Source organism: Phyllobates terribilis, unplaced genomic scaffold (assembly GCF_046119375.1).
Source record: "Phyllobates terribilis strain yellow unplaced genomic scaffold, ASM4611937v1 Scaffold_10__3_contigs__length_209671492, whole genome shotgun sequence".
Lineage (NCBI taxonomy): Eukaryota > Metazoa > Chordata > Amphibia > Anura > Dendrobatidae > Phyllobates > Phyllobates terribilis.
This window is the reverse complement of record NW_027362770.1, coordinates 96632935-96647009: the sequence shown is the minus strand read 5'-3', so window position 1 is coordinate 96647009 and position 14075 is coordinate 96632935.

Below are 14075 nucleotides of genomic sequence, written 5' to 3'. Positions count from 1 at the left end.
CATTTCATTTTATGATGGGACTTCCAGGCGCAACCAGGCCTCGAAGGTCACAGAGCATTGTGAGCTTGTAACATACATATGGACTTCTAGGCATGCAGAGACATCCGAGGTCTGATCACACGTGAAAGTCCCATTCTAGAGTGAAGAAGCCGAAGGAGTATCTACCCTTTATTATATTCTGAGGTCCGAAGAAACCCCAAAGTATGATAAGGAACATTCAATTTGCAGACAATAATTTTGCTGCTATTGAGGGTGGGGTATAGCAATTGATAATGAATTGAGGGTGGGGGGAGAGCAAATGATGAATTGAGACTCCGGTATGGGGGACAGCAAATGATAATGAATTGAGGGTAGAGTACAGCAAATGATAATGAATTGAGGGTGGGAGGAGAGCAAATGATGATGAATTGAGGGTGGAGTACAGTAAATGATAATGAATTGAGGGTGGAGTACAGTAAATGATAATGAATTGAGGGTGGGGTACAGCAAATGATAATGAATTGAGGGTGGGGTAAAGCTAATGATAATACAGTAAATTGAGGGTGGGGGGAGAGCAAAGGATGATGAATTGAGGGTGTGGGACAACAAATGATGATGAATTGAGGGTGGAGTGGGAGAGAGAGGGAACATAACATTATGAATTGGGGCGGAGGGGGGCATGTAAATATAATGAAGTGGGGGAGTGGGAGGTATAGAGTGGGGAGGTGCTGAGGATACAGGAATGTGACTGGTAATGAATTGGGGGACATAGCACAGGTGCTAATTAATTTATATAATTACTAGCTATTGAACCCATTCTACGCCCGGGTAGCGAGCATTTTTATTGGTATATGGTCTCCCATGCTGGTATGTGCTGCCCCCCTCCTGGTATTTGTACTGCCCCCATCCTGTCCCCACCATCCTATCCTGGTATGCATGGCACCCCTAATCCCCATCCTGGTATTCATGGCACCCCTCAACCCTATCCTGGTATGCATAGCACTCCTCACCCCTATCCTGGTATGCAAGGCACCCCTCACCCCCAATCCTGGTATGCATGGCACCCCTCAACCCCAATCCTGGAAGGCATGGCACCCCTCATCCCCAATCCTGGTATGCATGGCACCCCTCACCATCAATCCTGGTATGCATGGCACCCCTCACCCCCAATCCTGGTATGTGTGGTACTCCTCATCCCTATCCCGGTATGCATGGTACCCCATCCCGGTATGCATGGTACCCCATCCCTCATCCCATTCCTGGTATGTATGGTATCCCTCATCCTGGTATGCATGGGCCCCTCACCCACATCCTGGTATGCATGGCACCCCTCACCCCCATACTGGTATGCATGGCACTCCTCATCCCTATCCTGGTATGCATAGCCCCTCATCCGAATCCTGGTATGCATGGCACCCCTCATCCCCAATCCCGGTATGCATGGCACCCCTCACCCCCAATCCTGGTATGCATGGCACCCCTCATCCTCAATCTTGGTATGCATGGCACCCCTCATCCTCAATCCTGGTATGCATGGCACCCCTCATCCCCAATCCTGGTATGCATGGCACCCCTCATCCCCAATCCTGGTATGCATGGCTTCCTCATCCCCAATCCTGGTATGCATGGCTCCTTCATCCCCAATCCTGGTATGCATGGCTCCCTCATCCCCAATCCTGGTATGCATGGCATCCCTCATCCCCAATCCTGGTATGCATGGCTCCCTCATCCCCAATCCTGGTATGCATGGCTCCCTCAACCCCAATCCTGGTATGCATGGCTCCCTCATCCCCAATCCTGCTATGCATGGCTCTCTTATCCCCAATGCTGGTATGAATGGCACCCCTCATCCCCAATCCTGGTATGCATGGCACCCCTCATCCCCAATCCTGGTATGCATGGCACCTCTCATCCCAAATCCTGGTATGCATGGCTCCCTCATCCCCAATCCTGGTATGCATGGCACCCTTCATCCCCAATCCTGGTATGCATAGCTCCCTCATCCCCAATCATGGTATGCATGGCTCCCTCATCCCCAATCCTGGTATGCATGGCACCCCTCATCCCCAATCCTGGTATGTGACTCACCCCCTGGGCCGTGGAGTACCCGGAACCGGGCTTCTGTACGATGCTGGGGGTAGTAGTGGCAACCCGATCCCGTGGCTCAGGGTGGTCAGACCAAATTGTGGCGGTCTATTTATCAGTGTTTTGAATGTCCGGCTACGCCACCCGTGGATTGCGGTCAGGGATAACCGCCGCTGCAGGGCAGGCCACTGGGGCTGGTTTTGGTGTGCAGCACAGAGGTAGAATAACTCCCCACGGGAAGAGTGTAGCCCAAGGGAAGTGTAGGTGGATGTTGGGGGTGATAGTTCCGTCCGCGACGGTCAGAATGCAGAGTCCGCTTTAAACAGTTCAGGGTCTTTATTATAACAGATGGTAATGACCCAACAACAGTACCGGCTAGAAGGGGGCCTGGATGTCTGAGAACACTCGGGAAGCCCCTCTGGTCAGGGTGAGGATGTAGGCCTACCGTGCTCTCTAAGCTCTTTCTGACTATTTCCCCCTTTAGTGGTAAAATAGCCCACGTCCCTGAGCGTGCCGTGTACTCTCACCCGTATGGCTTGCAACTTGGGCTCTTTTTACCTCTGGCCTCTCTTGGCTTTGCTGGTCCCTTCTGTTGTGGCGGAGCCTCCGGGCTTTTTTGGCCAAAGGACATGAAATCCCTCGCGGATTGGTTCTCTGGTGCTGGACTTAGAGTCTTTACAGCCTCGGACCCCAATGTCCGGTAGATTATTCTCCCTTTCTGCCAGGACAGGCTCTCGGCGCCGTACGTCCCTGGCTAGCAGTTCCTCCACTGCCTCACGACCTCCTCGGCTACAGCTGAACTGTCCCTCCTTCTCTGAGAACCCTTCTGGTCACTTCAGAAGTGGGTTCTGGTCTCACTCCTGAGCTAGGTCATCCAGTTCTCTCTAACCCTGCCCCCAGTTCCAGCTTTTATAGGGGCAGCCAGCTCCCCCTACTGGCCTGGGACAGGAGGTGCTGCATGCTAATTGTCCCTAACCAGGGAACCTCCCTCCTGCTCTCAGACACAGCCTTTATTATTTGTGGCATCCAGGCCTGGGGTGACACATTCCACCCTGGAAAAAGTTAGTACTCCGGGACTAAGCCTTTTTGGCCAAAAACAACTGGGTAACATATGCACGACCATAAACACAGCATTAATACATGGCAACAAATAAAACACAATTGAGTTCTTTAGGTCACAGTGTGGTCTGTGACCGGGTGTCCATATCACCAACAAGAGGAGAGGGTCACAGTATGATCTGTGACCGGGTTTCCATTTCACCAACAAAAGGGGAGCCTTAACCAGGTGGGAGTCTGTCCTTGCCCCGAGTCCTTGACAGTCTTTATTCATTCCTCGGTTAAGCTTCAAAAGGAGGCACTTTGTGCAATTATTTACAAGCAGTCCTGGTTACTCAAAGTTCATAACCTGTTAGTCCAATGGGTTAACTGAAAGAAACTGAAACACACAATCACTGGTCATGCAATTAACTTTTCAAACATTTCAACATTTGACAATTATTTACAAGGGTTATTTACAGTTCTTAATACACCCCATATTTTCCAGCGAGGGGTATCTGCCCCCTTGTGCTCCGGGTTGACCTGCGTAACCCACTGTCTGGTGGTGGTCTAACCTGGCTTTCCCCACTAGCATTAAGGGTACAGCTACTAGCTGGGTTTACAGGCAGTGCAGGCAGCTGTCTGCGGGTCCTTTGGCTTACTGCAGGCATGGCAGGCTCACTGTCAGCAGAGGTTTGACTCTCCTGGGCTGCTGGCATAGGTTCTTCTGCCTCTGGGGCTGCTTGTTCCTCTTGTTCTTCCTGCTCTCCTGTAGGCTCCTGCTGGGTAGGTTGAAGGAAGTGTAGGACGGGTACCACTATTGCGTCGTTTATCCGAGTCCAGGACCGGGGAAACTCTCCAAGAACTGTGCTGATCATTTCTTCCTTGTCCTCTGTGGGTTCAAGGTCATCTTGATCTTCTCCTGCACTCTGTAGTTGCTCGGGGCACCTTTTTAGGTGGTCTCTGGAGACGGTGCTAGTGGTTTCTCCTCCATCTTTGGTAATTACACATACCTTCGAGTTGTCGTGGTTGGACGGCAGTACTGTGTACGGATCTCTCTCCCACTGGTCATCTAGCTTGTGAAGCTTTCTCTTCCGCTTCAGGACCTGCTCGCGAGGTTGCAGGGGACCAGCAGGGGTGTGTTGGTTGAAGACCCTCTCTTGCTTTTCTCTTGCTTGAGTCAGGCTCCTCTCCACGCTCTCCTGTACCTTCTTGTACTGTAGCCGCCGTTCCGTATCCCAGTCCGCGTCTGGGGAGGTGTCCTCGGGTGTCAGGACTCCCATCTCCAGGTCTACCGGCAGCTTACCTGGTCTTGCTCGCATCAGGTAAGCCGGGGTGCAATTTCTAGCATTCACCAGGATATGGTTGTATAAGTCTATCAGGTCTGGCAGCTTCTCCGGCCACAGGCTGCGTTCTTCCAGGGGCAACGTTTTGAGGAGATCAATGACGATATTATTCATTTTCTCACACAGCCCGTTGGTTTGCGGGTGGTAAGGCTTTGTCCGAATCTTCTTACAGCCGTAGAGGTTGCTGAACTCCTGGAAGATTTCCGCCTCGAACGCTGAACCTTTATCTGTCAAGACCTGTTCCGGATACCCGTGTGGACGGCAGAAGTGTTGTTGGAAGGCTCTGGCCGCCGTTTGGGCTGTCGAGTCTTTAACAGGAACCACCACCAGGAACCGGGAATAGTGATCCACTATTGTCAGGGCATAGACGTAGCCCGACCGGCTTGGAGCCAATTTTACATGGTCCAGAGCTACCAGCTCAAGAGGCTGCCTGGTGACGATGGGCCTCAAGGGTGTCTTCTGGCTGGTACGGTCCTTCCTTCTGAGGTTACATGGGCCGCAGTCCCTGCATCACTTCTCTATGGCCCCTCTCATACCGATCCAGAAGAACCGTTCTCTCAGTAGGAACTCTAGTTTCCTCCAACCGAAGTGTCCCGCTCTGTCATGGTATGCCTCCAGGACCATTGCTGCATCTCGTCTTGGGACCACTACTTGCCAGGTCAGCTCGTGCGTCCGGTGGTTGACAAGTCTTCTGCACAGCTTACCTTCGTAGAGGAATAGCCTGCTTTTCTCCTTCCATAACTGCTTGGCTTCCTCTGGAGCGTCCGGGCCAGGGCTAGCGTCTGCCTGGGTTAACATGTCTTTCACCAGGCGAATTGCAGGGTCACTATCTTGCGTTTCAGCCCAGCCGAGGTGGGGTAAGGGGTTGAACATGACGGTGGTTAGGTCTTTGTCTCTTACCCGGTGAGAATACTGAGTGGCCCCATACCGGTGGAACGCAGGGAGCTCTATTTCCTCCAGCTCTTCTGAGTCTTCTTCTCCTTCGGGTAGGTGGGGCATTCTTGATAGGGCGTCTGCATTGGCGTTGGTTCTGCCTGCCCGGTATTTGATTGTGAAGTCATAATTTGATAGCCGGGCCATCCACCACTGTTCTAGGGCACCTAGTCTTGCATTGTCCAGGTGTGTCAACGGGTTGTTGTCCGTGTACACAGTGAACTTTGCGGAGGCCAGGTAATGTTTAAACCATTCTGTGACGGCCCACACCACTGCCAGAATTCTAGCTTGAAGGAGCTGTAATTCTCCGGGTTTCTCTCGGTGGGCCTCAGCTTCCGGCTGGCGTACGCGATCACCCTTTCTCTGCCCTGTTGGTTCTGTGACAGTACGGCTCCCAGCCCCACATTACTGGCGTCCGTGTGGAGGATAAAAGGCTGGCCATAATCGGGGTAGGCCAGGATATCATCCCCCGTGAGGGTCATCTTCAGCTGGCGGAAGGACTCCTCTTCCGGCTTGTCCCACTTGAAGGGTGGCTTTTGGCTTCTGGTCTTAGATTGTCCTATAAGGAGGTCCTGCATAGAGGTTGCCATCTTGGTGAACCCGGGGATGAACCTTCGGTAATAGCCTACCAATCCGAGGAACTGCCTCACTTCTTTTATGTTAGAGGGGCTTGGCCAGTTCTTTATTGCCGTGATTTTGTCAGGGTCGGGGGCTACTCCTTCTGCACTCACCACGTGTCCCAGGTACTGTACCTTCGGCTTTAACAGATGGCACTTGGAGGGTTTCACTTTCATGCCAAAGCCTGCCAGGGCCTCGAACACCTCGGCCAGGTGCTTTAGATGGTCCTCGTAAGTCTTCGAATAGACAATAACATCGTCCAGGTAGAGTAGGACTGTTTCAATATTCCTAGGTCCTAGGCAGCATTCCATCAGCCTCTGGAAGGTCCCTGGTGCGTTGCAGAGCCCGAACGGCATACAGTTGAATTCACTGAGTCCCATCAGGGTGGTGAAGGCGGTCTTCTCCTTGTCAGCCTCTGCCACAGGAACCTGCCAGTACCCGCTAGTAAGATCCAAAGTAGAGAAGAAGTTAGCTGATTTTAGTGCGGCTAAAGACTCCTCTATCCTAGGTAACGGGTACGCGTCTTTATGGGTGATACGATTGACCTTTCTATAGTCCACGCACATTCTCATGGTACCGTCTTTCTTTTTTACCAAAACTAAGGGAGCTGCCCAGGGGCTACAGCTATCTCTAATGACCCCAGCTTCTTTCATTTCTTTCAGCATGCCCTTTGCGTTCTGACAATGTGCAGGGGGTACAGGTCTGTGTCTCTCTTTTATTGGTGGGTGGCTCCCCGTGGGGATGTGGTGTTCTACTCCCTTTACTCGGCCGAAGTCTAGCGGGTGCTTACTAAAAATTCTCTCGTACTCCTGAACCACCCGGTAGACTCCTTGTTTTTGGTACAGGGGAGTAGAGTCAGCACCCACATGGAGTTTCTGGCACCACTCCTCCTTGTGTTTCTGGGAGCCATTATCCTCCACCGGGAGAGATGGAGGCAAGGGCTCCACGACCCTGAGAGCATGGTGTTCGACAGCAAACAATTTGGCTAATGTAGCGTGTCGGGGCAAATGTACTTCGCTTTCCCCAATGTTTAAGATCCGGACGGGCACCCTTCCATGGCGGACATCAACCACCCCCCGGGCTGTCAAAATGGTGGGCCTGCTGTCTGAGTACACGGGTTCTACCATGGCTTGGTAGTCTCTCCCTCTTAACCCGATTGCAGTCCGACACCAGATCATCATTTCATTTTTGGGAGGCATGGCAGTGGGGAACGGGTCGCTCATCCTCACGCTACCGATCTCACCACCAGACAGTTCTACCTGTTGCCGTCTCATCAGGGCTAGCATTCATCGCCACCTGCTGCAAAATTACAATTACTTCTGAAAGACAATTTTCAATCACGTTAGTACCAAGGTTATTTTAGGGTAACTTTCTCGACGGTCAATGTCCACAATAATCACTCCCTGTGCCGGCAGTTCAACCTTACCAATCTTGATGGTCATCTCTCTGAACCCCACCTGTGGCACGGGTTGACCATTGCTGGCAATGATGCTCAAGTCATCGTCTGGATAACGGGTTATATCAGTGTCACTCCAGTACTGCTTGAAAAGTACATAGGGGATGGTAGTCACTTGGGACCCGGTGTCCAGCAGTGCACTCATGGGGATACCGTCCAGCACTTCGGGTAAAACCGGGCGTCCCCCTACGTACTTATCACGCCAATTAGACGGGCCTGGTGACCTTATGCCTGGGGGTTGGCCCTCTGCCCCAGGTCGGACCCGTTTAAAGTACAGTACCTGGCTATGTGTCCCAGCTGGCTGCAACGGCGGCAAATAGGCTGTCCATCCTCAGGGTAACGGTCGGCGGGCCTCCCTCTGAACGACGGGATCCTCCTCCGTCTATGCCACGGGACATCCTCCGGACTGGAAGCCAGCTTGATTGGTCCTGACGGGTCCATCTGTAACGACTGTACGGTCAATGCAGTAACACTCTTTGTTAGTTCTTGGACCTGATGGTGCAGGTTTGCAGGCGGGGATGGGTTTAGGGCCTGCGCATCAGCCCCCACAAGGTTTGCGGGGTAGGGCGCCGCCCCCTGGTGGTAAGTGATGGCAGGGCGCCGGGAAGCTACAGCGCCACCTGGTGCGGGTTCTCGGAGCACCCGGATGGCCCTATCTTTGAACTGTGCAAAAGTCAAATCGGGGTTCTGCAGGGCAATGAGGCACAGCTGGGTTCTGTGGGTGCTGGACAGCAGACCTTCTATGAACTGGTCAGTCAATAGTTTATCTGTATCCTGCACGCTGCCAGGGTCAGCTTGCTTAATTGCCCCCAAGGCTTCCTGTAAATTTAGGGCATAATCTCTGATGCTGTCCTGAGTCCGCTGCTTACATCCGTAGAACCGCATTTTAATTTCAGCGGAGGTGCAGGTGTCAAAGGTACCCCGCAGCCGGGCCAAAATGTCATTTACAGTCCTTCTCTCCTCAGCTGGCCATGATTTTACCTCCCGCTGGGCCGTACCGGTTAACTGCCCTGTCAGTATGCTTACCTTCTGTTCTTCTGTCAGGGGATACACTTTGAACAAGCTATACAGCCTTTCCTTAAAGTCGCTCAAGGTATGCGACTCGCTGGCATACTGGGGCAGCCAGGCCGCCCCGGGGATATAGGGCAAGGAAAACGGCATCACAGCTGCAGCGGCTACGCTGGTGGTAGAGGGTCCCTCCGCGTCCGACATCTTCCTCCCCCCTAGTTAACCGTGGCCTACCTTCCGTTGATCCTCTTTCGTAGGCCGCGGTTCCGCTAGCGCTGCTCTGGGCGAGGACCTTGCGTCGCGTCCTGGTGACATCAGGGTCGCTCTCTCTCCTTCCAGGACCTTGCGCAGCGTCCGAACGCAGGGTGGGACTTCAGGTCTCATGCGGTTTTGGTGTCCACGCCCCTCTTCTTCCCGCGCGGCGCCTTTTGGCGGGAAACAGCCCTGAATGGCGGAAAACTTCACTCAGGTAAGTATAAAGTCTTTTTCAGGCACGCAATACCCATTTGTGGCGGGTTGGTCACAATCCTGCTGACTACGCCAAAGCTGACTCGCCCCCTGGGCGGTGGGGTAGCCGGAACCGGGCTTCTGTACGATGCTGGGGGTAGTAGTGGCAACCCGATCCCGTGGCTCAGGGTGGTCAGACCAAATTGTGGCGGTCTATTTATCAGTGTTTTGAATGTCCGACTACGCCACCCGTGGATTGCGGTCAGGGATAACCACCGCTGCAGGGCAGGCCACTGGGGCTGGTGTTGGTGTGCAGCACAGAGGTAGTATAACTCCCCACGGGAAGAGTGTAGCCCCAGGGAAGTGTAGGTGGATATTGGGGGTGATAGTTCCGTTCGCGACGGTCAGAATGCAGAGTCCGCTTTAAACAGTTCAGGGTCTTTATTATAACAGATGGTAATGACCCAACAACAGTACCGGCTAGAAGGGGGCCTGGATGTCTGAGAACACTCGGGAAGCCCCTCTGGTCAGGGTGAGGGTGTAGGCCTACCGTGCTCTCTAAGCTCTTTCTGATTATTTCCCCCTTTAGTGGTAAAATAGCCCACGTCCCTGAGCGTGCCGTGTACTCTCACCCGTATGGCTTGCAACTTGGGCTCCTTTTACCTCTGGCCTCTCTTGGCTTTGCTGGTCCCTTCTGTTGTGGCGGAGCCTCCGGGCTTTTTTGGCCAAAGGACATGAAATCCCTCGCGGATTGGTTCTCTGGTGTTGGACTTAGAGTCTTTACAGCCTCTGACCCCAATGTCCGGTAGGTTATTCTCCCTTTCTGCCAGGACAGGCTCTCGGCGCTGTACGTCCCTGGCTAGCAGTTCCTCCACTGCCTCACGACCTCCTCGGCTACAGCTGAACTGTCCCTCCTTCTCTGAGAACCCTTCTGGTCACTTCAGAAGTGGGTTCTGGTCTCACTCCTGAGCTAGGTCGTCCAGTTCTCTCTAACCCTGCCCCCAGTTCCAGCTTTTATAGGGGCAGCCAGCTCCCCCTATTGGCCTGGGACAGGAGGTGCTGTATGCTAATTGTCCCTAACCAGGGAACCTCCCTCCTGCTCTCAGACACAGACTTTATTATATGTGGCATCCAGGCCTAGGGTGACACATATGCATGGCACCCCTCATCCCCCATCCTGGTATGCATGGCACCCCTCATCCCCAATCCTGGTATGCATGGCACCCCTCATCCCCAATCCTGGTATGCATGGCTCCCTCATCCCCAATCCTGGTATGCATGGCAGCCCTCATCCCCAATTCTGGTATGCATGGCTCCCTTATCCCCAATCCTGGTATGTATGGTACCCCTCATCCCCAATCCTGGTATGCATGGCACCCCTCATCCCCAATCCTGGTATGCATGGCTCCCTCATCCCCAATCCTGGTATACATGGTACCCCTCATCCCCAATCCTGGTATACATGGTACCCCTCATCCCCAATCCTGGTATGCATGGCTCCCTCATCCCCAATCCTGGTATGCATGGCTCCCTCATCCCCAATCCTGGTATGCATGACACCCCTCGTCCCCAATCCTGGTATGCATGGCTCCGTCATTCCCAATCCTGGTATGCATGGCTCCCTCACCCCCATCCTGGTATGCATGGCACTCCTCATCCCTATCCTGGTATGCATGGCACTCCTCATCCATATCCTGGTATGCATGGGCCCCTAATCCTGGTATGCATGGCACCCCTCATCCCAATTCTGGTATGCATGGTCCCCTCACCCCCCAATCATTGTATGCATGGTCCCATCACCCCCGAATCTTTGTATGCATGGTCCTCTCACCCCCCAATCCTGGTATGCATGGTCCCCTCATCCCCCAATAATGGTATGTGTGGTACCCCTCATCCTGGTATGCATGGTCCCCTCACCCCCAATCCTGGTATGTGTGGTACCCCTCACCCCCCAATCCTGGTATGCATGATCCCCTTACCCCCAATCCTAGTATGCATGGTCCCCTCACTCCCCAATCCTGGTATGTGTGGTACCCCTCATCCTGGTTTTCATGATCCCCTCACCCCCCAATCCTGGTATGCATGGTCCCCTCACCCCCAATCCTTGTATGCATGGTCCCCTCACCCCCCAATCCTGGTATGTGTGGTACCCCTCATCCTGGTTTTCATGATCCCCTCACCCCCCAATCCTGGTATGCATGGCCCCCTCACCCCCCAATCCTGGTATGTGTGGTACCCCTCATCCCCCCAATCCTGGTATGTGTGGCCCCCTCACCTCCCCAATCCTGGTATGTGTGGCCCCCTCACCCCCGAATCCTGGTGTGTGTGGCACCCCTCATCCCTTTCACGCTGTACACACATACAAAAAAATAAACACTTATACTCACCTTTCTTCCCTGTGCTTCACCACTGCTGCTGTTCTGCCGGAGGACGGGGAAGGAGTGTGGCGCCGGAGTACGCGCGTGCCCATACCGCGCTGTCCAGCGCCATTTTGCTGAAGACACACTGCAAATGTGTCTTCAGTAAAATGGCACCAAATAGCGCTATGCGCATGCGCCGATCCGACGGCTTTCTCCTGCCCCGGTCTCCGGCGAAGAGAGGCGCTGCGGCAACGCTCCTCTCAGTCAGGTAAGTATGTAAGTGTGGCAACCCAGGGGTCTGGTTACCACAGTAATAGAAATATTATGTCTGAGAGCAAGTGGGAGGTTTCCTGGTCAGGAGCCCTTAAGCATGCAACACCTCCTGCCCAGACCTGGGAGAGGAGGAATCTGCCCTATATAAACTGGGTCTGGGGCGGGGTTAGACAGTCAGAGCCTGGAGTGAAGTTCCAGACACAGGGCAAGAAACAGCAGGAGCTCTGTAGGAGCAGGAGCTGAGTGCCAGGGACTGGAAGCAGATATATTGCTCGTCCTGGCTGAAGAGACTACTACCGGACAACGGAGTCCGAGGCTGTGGGAACCTCTAAGTCCAGCAGCAGAACCCAGCCGGCAGGGGATTCCACGTCCTCTGGCCATAGAAGCCCGGAGGCTCAGTCACAAAGAAGGGACCAGCACCGCCATCAAGGAGCGGAGGCTACCTGAAGGCCCCAAGTCACCAGCCATACGGGTGAGCACCACACGGTATACTCAGGGACGTGGGCTACTTCCACTCGCTTACAGCAAGGTAGCCAGGAAGAGTGCAGATAGACGGGGAGGCCTACAACTCCACCTGGCCAGGGGAACTCCTGCTTGCTCGCAGACTGACCAGGCCCCTTATGCTAGCCAGTACTCCCGGGAGGGTCTGCCTTAATATCATCAGTAAAGATCCTGAACTGCACTGCAAAGACTCTGAGTTGCTCCTGCTTTCTCACCGCATATAGCACTACTAGTACTGGGATGCCCGTGCACCATCACTCCCATCATCCACATTCCCTGCCCTGAGGCCATACTCTTCCCGTGGGGAGTTATCCCATCTTTAGCTGCGCACACCACACCAGCCTCTGCGGACTGCTTCGCAGCAGCGGTACACCCTGACCGCAATCCACGGGTGGCGTAGTCGGACATTAAACCACAAAAACCCTATAAAGACTGCCACTGGTTTAACCACCCTGACCCACGGGACCGGGTCGCCGCCACGGAGGCTACAACCCCCAGAGACCCGGCTCCGCGTAATCCACGCGCGTGCACACACGGCCCAGGGGGGCGCGTCATAAGTATGGCGCCAGAAATCACGGTATGCGTTCAGTGTCACTCCTGTTACCTGTAACGGCTGGATGCGTGCTTCTGTCTGGAGCCAGACTGCACGTCGCGCATGCGCAGTCTATAAAGGCTTCAGACAGAGACACGCATCCCCGGTTATATTATACATTGGGTGGGGAAAGTGGCTATTTATAGCTAGTGGGGGCACAGTGGTGGATTATAATTTATATTTGGAATGGTGGGTTGCATAATAACTAATTATATATTATGGGTGGGTGCACATTTGTATTCAACTGCATGGTGTAGAAGTTGGGGAAAGTGGGGAATGTGCTCTGGAAGCTGTGCTCTAGATAACTGTTCTTTTATGCAGAGACAAATCCTGGCGGGAAAAGTGATGGTGGTCTGCGCTGAATTAAGAAGAAAAACTAAGATGAAGGACTTCAACTAGAGACGTCACCGGTGAGTCAGTGTATTACCTGTACATTTACACTATACACTGTATATTATATATACAGCTACTGGGCATAATGTCACTGGCGATCACTGTCTTACCTGTACACTGACACTATATACAGAGTTCCTGTGTATAATATCACTGCATTATCTGTACACTGTACACTGTATGCAAAGCTTCCGTGTATAATGTCACTGGTGATCCCTGTATTACCTGTACACTGACACGATATACAAAGCTCCTGTGTATAATGTCACCGGTGATCATTGTATTACCTGTACTCTGTACACTATATACAGAGCTCCTGTGTATAATGTCACTTGTGATCACTGTATTACCTGTACACTTACACTATACACTGTATACTCTGTACAGAGCTCATGTGTTTAATAGCACTTATGGTAATATTAGTATTGTGTTTTTTTATTAATGTATAATATTGTATATATTGTAGTATTCGGTCACTATAGGGTGCTAATATGTGATCTCGTCATGGTGGGATGGTATTTGTTCCTTGTATGTGGCATTATTCGGGAACTATGAGGTGGTAATATGTGGTCTCGTCATGGTGTGGCGGTATTTGTTCCTTGTATGCGGTATTATTTGGTCACTATGTGGTGGTAATATATGGTCTGGTCATGGTGTGGTGGTATTTCTCCCTTGTACATGGTATGATTCAATCATTATGTGGTGTAATATGTGGCCTGGCCATGGTGTGATGGTTTTTGTCCCTTGTATGTGGTATTATTGGTCATTTTAAAAAATGTATGTGACACATTCCCTTGAATAAAAATTTTAAAAAAATAGACCTAAAAAGAGTATTGGATATTTTAAGATATGTTTAATAGGTTAGAGTAGAGTAGGGACCGGCCAAAAGAGTCTACCTTGTCGTGGTGTAAGAAAGACTTGGCGCTCGCTTCTTCACATAGACTGAATTATTTTATTGTTCATAGAAATTCCAGATTCAATAAAGACGTTAAATATAGAAGCGAGTGCCAAGTCTTTCTTACACTGTTTAAAGGATTGGGGTCCTACTT